General features: G+C 37.5%; 1 pseudogene; it reads right to left on the bottom strand.

Annotated features, from left to right (window-relative positions):
• Positions 1-489: 489 nt before the first annotated feature.
• Positions 490-4,769, bottom strand: LOC125910314 (pre-mRNA-splicing regulator WTAP-like; annotated as a pseudogene).
• Between the last annotated feature and the right edge of the window lie 2,906 nt (positions 4,770-7,675).

Raw genomic sequence — 7,675 nt, forward strand, 5'->3', positions numbered from 1 at the left:
AACTGATACACAGTGTCTCTAAGTCACTATGCTCATGGTTCAAAGCAATGCACGTTCCCTTTTTACAGTTTACTGGACTTTTACGTGTTCAAATCACGATTTTAAATCTCTAGGTTTTCATTCCTCCAAACTATCTGAAGACACAGTGTGCCACATAGACTTGAAACTTCGGTTTTTCTATTTTCTTTGAACAGAAACATTTCTCAAGTGTCTACATGCTCTAGAAGGGGAATTTTGGGGAGGTGGCTACTTCTTTGGAATAGTCCCATAACCATCAGGACTCTGAAGCAAGGGGAGGGTAAAGAGAAAAAAAGCTAAAACACAAGGTTCATCTGATAAGTTTTACATTAGTCATGATAAGCTGAAAGTATAAGATTGTGGCTTTGTCTCGAATAGCCCAAGTCTTGCTGTGAAAGTACTCGGCTGTCCTACTATAGCTTTTTCCTAGTGGGATGGTCATTCAAGTCTTGGCTGGGGAGTATGATTTGTTTACCTAGCAGGCATAAACTTCTAGGCACTCAGTTCATTTGGGACTTGCTCCAGTTTGCCTTAAGTCTGTTCATTTTTAGGAAAAACAAGTTGATCACTGGGTCTACCATTGTGGATCTCAGTTGGGCACTGCTAGGCTGTTGGATTTGCCTGAGGTACTGCATTTAGGTAGTTCACTCTTGTGTCTTTTGCTCCTTGGTTGCTAGTCACATTACAAGGATGTCTTCCATGAGTGCAGGCTCTTACAGCTTTAGTTTTTCATCAGACTCCCTTAAGCCAGGTCCATCATTATAATTAAAATCTGGAGTGCCTGGGTGGCTCAGTGGGTTAAGCAGCCAACTCTTGACTTCAGCTCAGGTCATGAGATTGAGCCGCATGTCAGGCTCCATGCTAACAGCATAGAGCCTGCTTGGGATTCTGTCTTGCCCTCTCTCTCCACCCCTCCCCTACTTGGAGGCCCTCAAAATAAACAAACAAACATGTAAAAAAAAAAAATCTGTGTACTTGCCCTCCAAAGCTTGGACAAATAGTTCATATTGTTTTCATCTTAAAATTAACTCATTTCCTGCATTAACTATGAAGTTTGTTTTACTCAAACCTCTTTGGGAAGAGGTTGCTCCTTGGTCAGCTTGAAGCATCTCCAGACAGAGGCTGTGCCAGTGCCAGTCACATAAGCCAAGGCCGTGCTGCTGGCTTGCAACCCAGGCTGCCAGGCTCTGCTACCTCCGGCCTCCCAACTCCTCCTCCTGCTGCAGCCCCTGTGCTCCCACTCCCCTTTCTATATCATATTTATTTTTGGTGTCTCTGAAACCTTAATTTTCCCCTGAAAATTAAAAGTTCTTATTGTATATAGATGGATCCTCCTAACACTGGATGACACGAATGAAGACACTGTTAGTCCACACTTGTGAACCAGACAATACTATACCAATTAGATCAATTTTGACAAAGTTTATTTGACACTATGACACAGATGTTCAGTTTATGTTAGCTAATTATATATAATAGTTGTGCATATATGCATGTATACATATATATACACACATATATTTGCATACATATATGGTCATACTTATAATTTTATAGCTATAACTTGTGAAGTCATGGATGTTTAAGGATCATTCTATAAAGCAGGTTATATTCAAACACAGTATTACAATTTTTAAAAGTAATGTACACAAATTCCAGAATGTCAGGATTTCCTTGACAGATTGCTATAATAACCAAGAGATATATATGACTGCTGTTTCTATAGTAACAGGATAGAGTCAGGTAATCAAATACAGGATATATATATTTTTAAAATTTATACCCACCCATCCCCATCCACATACATGATAAAAGTTTCTTCTTTGTATATACATTATTGGTTATACCTCATAACCAATAAATTAAAAAAAAAAGTCTTGACCATATTCCTCTAATATTTCTAAATACAGGTTACATCTAAAATTTTTGAAATGACAGAAACTGGTTTTCTGTTGATTACTTGCTCTTGTTTGTGTTATGGTTTGATTTTCATGAAATACTGTATTATAGACATAGGATAGATAAATGTAGAGATAGAGATTTATATTTTTCTAATTTTATATGCAGATTAATTCTTACCATTGAGAGAATTAAATTAGATCTCTCCAACTCAGATGTGAATGCATATCTATGTATATCTGGGTTCTCAACATTGCCATAATTGACACCTGGGACTAAATAATTCATTATGGGAGGTTGTCCTGTACAATATAAAATATTTAATAGCATCCCTGGTCTCTGTCCACTAAATGCCACCACCACTCCCAGTTGAGACAAGCAATGAATGTATACATCTCAGGCAATGTGTACCAAAGATGTCTTCAGTTGTTGCCAAATGTTCCCTGGGAGACAGATTGGCCCCTGTTGTGAAAAGCTGGTCTAATGTTTTAAAAATATTCATTGCCAGTCCAATACATATTAAAGATGATCAGGAATAAATTGATTTAAGCATTTGAACTATATGAAAACTAAATACAAAATTTTGATGAGTTTTCACTCTTCTAATCATTCAAATCCTGGGTCTTTAAAATATTAGCTATATCAGTAAATTTCTTTCCTAAAAAAAATAAGTCATTTAATAATATGTAATTAAAAAAATCACACAATATATATGTTAGGAAATTTAAAAGGTGTAAGATTTTGTGCTATGTACAAGCTAATTAATTTGCTTGCCATGTTTTCATGTATGCTGGTGGATGACATGAGATTTCTAAGTCAAAGACAGTTTATTGTCAATCAATAGCAGTAGCCAAATTATCTGATTTATATAAGTTCCCGAAGTCCCATTTTTTTACAGGGAGACACAAAGAGAGCCAGATGATAACTACATACGTAGGGTGGATTATATTATGGGAGAAAAACTCTGAGTCTAGAGAGTTCAAATCTCATCTAATGAGGAATTAGTATACTGTCCCTTTGTTCCAAAGGTGACAGTATGTCTTTCAAGCCTGTTTGCTACGAAAATATCCTATGAAAAAAGTCTGGAACAAAGACAGCCCATGCTTTGCCCCCAAGATATACAAAAACATGAGACCCAGGGAGAATTGTTTCTCAACAGGTCCTACATACAGGTAGATTACATCAAATATAAACTCAAATTTAATTACTGCAAAACAAATGTTGAAACACTTTGAAATAAAGAAAGACTGGCATATACTGACTTTATCACCATTATAAAAATATAAAACCTATGTAAGATGTGTAATGGCTGGCCCTAAATTTTAAAATAAAAATAACCATGCTTTTAATCGTCTTCCTGTTTTCCACTTCTAGAAAGAGTGTCCTGTGGTAATTACAGAATCATATTTGAGAACTAGCCTGCCTAGATTCAAATTTTGGGTTAGCTACTTACCAGTGATCCGACTTGAGAAGAGTTTTCTTTTTTTAACTGTTCACTCAGTTTTCTGTAAAAGAAAGATGCCAATACGTGTCACATCAGCTGTTTCTAAAATTATGAATGGTAATTCAATGTATACTGCATAGAAAATAAATTCTCAATAAATACTATTATTTCTTTTTCACTGTATGAGTGCATCCAGTTTGCAAGTCACTGAAGCAAGCATTGAAATGCCAAGATAAATAAGACACGATCCTTGTCTTCATGAAGATGATGGTTGTTGGATGAGAGAAACATTCACCAAAAGTTAGTTATGTTATCTTTAAATATGGTAAAGTTATGTAGAAAATATTATATTTTCTATTAAGGTCTTTTTATGCTATATAATTAAAGAAAATATGAGTATAATTTATAAATTAAAAAAGAATTTATTTTGTTTAACTTGAACAGTGAGTTTCCCATATCTCAAATAACCATATATAAATATACAAATATACAAATAACTATATTTTGTATTATGGTGTTTGGAGGTTGAATGAAAATTAAAATGCAATAATATTATTGCTTCTTTAAAAAAATTTTTAGCGTTTATTTTGGAAAGGGAGACAGAGAGTAAGCAGGAGAGGGACAGAGAGGGAGAGAGAAAGAGACAGAATCTGAAGCAGGCTCCAGGCTCTGAGTTGTGAGCACAGAGCCTGAGGCGGGGGCTCGAATTCACCAACCGTGAGATCGTGACCTGAGCTGAAGCTGGACCCTTAACCAACTGAGCTGCCCCCATTACTACTTCTTTTAAACCATTTAACATAGACATGGATATAATATTCATTCTAAAACATTGGTGATGTAGTAAAACATTGCTATATTTTAGCAGTCTAGCGAAATAAGAGATGGCTCTAACATTTATTACCGTTTCCTTAAAACACTTTTAAAGTTACTTTTAAGTTTTTTAATGTTTTTTTTATTTATTTTTGAAAGTGACAGAGCATGGGTGGGGAGGAAGAGGAGGAGAGAGGCACAGAATCCCAAGCAGGCTCCAGGCTCTGAGCTGTCAGCACAGAGCCTGATGCGGGGCTCAAACCCACAAACCGTGAGATCATGATGTGAGCCAAAGTAGATCAACTGACTGAGCCACCAGGTGCCCCTAAAGTTCTTTACCTTCTACACACAATTTCTAGAAAACTAAATTTATCTCAGATTGGGCCTTAAATTTTTGTTTCTCTGAATATTTTTGTGATGTTTCTGGGTTTAATTACAGGCTATTTTTTTTTTTAAATTTCTAACTTTTCCTTAGCATTAGTATTCCAGAATAGACAGTTAAGACTCATATTCTTGATATTTTCTAATATCGCTTCAAATTTTGTTTTTGGCAATTTGGGATGCTGTTTCTTTTACTTGAATCATCCTCCACGCCCATGATTCAGTTTACATACTAACTCAGCAAAAATTCTCTTTGATCTTCCTAATGAAAAATTTCTGTAACATGCTTCTATCTTTCATCCATTATTTTTTTCTAACCAATATTTGCTGCACTTTATGGGCCAAGCACTCTACAATGTGCCTAAAAGAGAGATTAAATAGGATACCACTTCTTCCTCTCCATGAACATGAGGTTTAGAAGTGAATATTGATTTGTAAACTTACTATTTTCATTTCAGACAATGACTTTCTGTAGCCTGTTAGCTATGTGAACAGGAACACACAAAGGTGGGGAATAAGCTCATACTTGAAAGTACTAGGAAACAGCTAATGAATAAAATAGGAAACAAATTCTAAGGAGAAGAGCGGGGGGAAAGAGCATTTTAAAACCAGGGTATTTTTTTACTGAAATCTTACGTTTGGTAGGCCTGGAATACAGGTTATGTTACAGGTGAAAAGCTGATGTAGTTCTTTGGAAACATAGATATTAGATCAGGACGGGTTCAAATATTTAAAAAACCCACACCAGGTGCTACAATTGTGTTAGACTTCATTAACTCTGACAGTAACATAGAAACCATATATGAGCTAATACTAGTTAATTAGAACGAGAATACCTCTGTTTGACGCTATACTGACTAGTGCAAGAAAAAACTGACAGTTCCCCTCAAGATTTGTTTTCTCAGTTTCTCTTTATGTCCATGTTATGTCCTTCTTCCCTTTGACTTTTACCTCTTTATAGAACAGAAACAATGGAGAAACCTGAGATATTTGAGAAACCCAAAGCTTTCCATGTGGCTGGAGTGGAATGAGAAGTGGGAACAATGGAAGGTAATGAAGTCAGGGAGTTAATACGAAATTAATCATATTTTGTATCCTTCTATGGATTAAAATCCATTTCCAGAAAATACATTTAAAATTTTCAATAAAACTTTTAAAATATGTGAATACGAATAGATTTCTAACAGATGACCTCCCTCTAGTCAATACCGTGGAGGTTCCCCTCAAGAGCACACTATTTTCTTAAGGGTTGGTTCTCAGTTTAGAGATTTTGTTATCACTACTATAAATGCAAATAGTATCTGTGGATTTTCAATTCATAAGGATTTCTAGGATCCACACTGGAATGAAGTATATTTAATAAATTAGCACAAAGAATAGAAATACGAAGTTTTCATATTCAATTATTTTTGTTTGTAGTATTGTGCCAGTTAGTGATAAATTGCCCTCCCGCTCCGAAATGACCCTGTTAGATTGCTCTGTGAAAATGATACTTGCCTTTCTGCAATTTTTTTTTTTTTTTTCCTGTTCCAGCTGGCAAGAAGTTTTGTCAGTTGAAGGGACTGAAGAAGCGTTCCAGGAAGTTTTTCTTCCCAGTTCGTTTCTGCTCACTCACAGCAGTCGACTTCTACAAGCGTTGGCACACCTTCAGGGCCCATCCCTGGGGGATACCGGGCGGGCAACACAGAGCAGGCAGCAGCTTGCCCAAGCGCCCAGCCCCCTCCGCTTCCTAGCGGAGTCTCTCCAGCTCCGCCGGCGCTTGCTTGCAGATTCTTCTACTCCGGGCTCCTGCAGGGCACACCTGTGCGCACTCCCCCGAGCACGCAGCCCCCTCCGCCTCCTAGCAGAGTCTCTAAGGCTCCGCCAGCCCTTGCTTGCAGATTCTTCTACTCGGGGCTCTTAAAGTGCTCACCTGCGCGCCCTGGGCTGCAGGCGCCTTCCTCACTGCCTTCCCACACCACCGTGAGGTTTTATGGCAGAGTCCCTCAGACCCCTGAATCACACTAGGCTGCCCCAGTGCCCTCCTCCTCCAGTGCGTGGCAGCCTACAGCACCCACAAAAGGACAGCTTTCCCTGTCACCCAAGAGGGCAGAGTTTTGGCAGGTTCTACTACAGGGTTAAGGTTAGAATTAGGGGTAAGAGAAGGGTTAGATACTTCTCTACCATTCGATGAGCCACAGCTGTGACTTCTCTAACAAGGCCCGCATGTCAGCCTGGGGGGAAGGAGTCTCCTACAGGCACTGGGTCTCAGCCCTAGAGCTAGTGACTGCTGTTTTTATATTTAGAGTTCTCTACTTCTTACTAGCCAATCTCTTCTTACTTTAATCTTCTATTATTTTTTTATTGTTTATTTATTTATTTTGAGAGAGCGAGAGCGAGAGAGAGAGAGAATCCAAAGAGGCTCCGTGCTGCCAGCACAGAGCCTGGAGCGGCGTTCCAAGGGACAGACCGTCAGATCACGACCTGAGCTGAAATCAAGAGTCCTAGGCTTAACTCACTGAGCCACCTAGGTGCCCCTAATCTTCTGTTATAATTAAAATTATTTATATTAAATTCCCCTGTCGAAATTACTGTATGGTTTCTTTCTCCTGATTTGACATTAACAGATATAATGCAGGACAATGCAAAAATCATAGTCCACAATTCCATTTATTGATCTTACTCCGTAAGTTTAAATTTGACGGTCTCCAATATTGTAGCATCATCAGTATTACTATAAACCTTACCATTCATTTTGTAATGAATATTCAATATGAAGCTGGCACTGTTTTAGTACATTCATATATGTATCAAGTCAGTGAATCCTTACAAAAACATATAAGACAATATTATTTTCCTATATTTAATGGATGAGTTAACCGACACTAAATAGTTTAAGTATCTTGTTCAGTATCGTATAACTCAGTTAAGTGGCAAAGCTGATATTCACATACGGTGTTTCTGGCTACAGAATCTATGTTACTGTCACACCCTGTTAAGGTTTTATTGCCCTCAATATATGCACATCTCTCTCAAATAAAAACACACTTGTGTTAGTTGTATTAATAACATAGATAAATAATATGTAGAAGTATCTTGGAATATTTCTACAAAAGCCAAAGAAGATGGTGAAGCCTTAGCACA

Source organism: Panthera uncia, assembly GCF_023721935.1.
Source record: "Panthera uncia isolate 11264 chromosome B3 unlocalized genomic scaffold, Puncia_PCG_1.0 HiC_scaffold_1, whole genome shotgun sequence".
Lineage (NCBI taxonomy): Eukaryota > Metazoa > Chordata > Mammalia > Carnivora > Felidae > Panthera > Panthera uncia.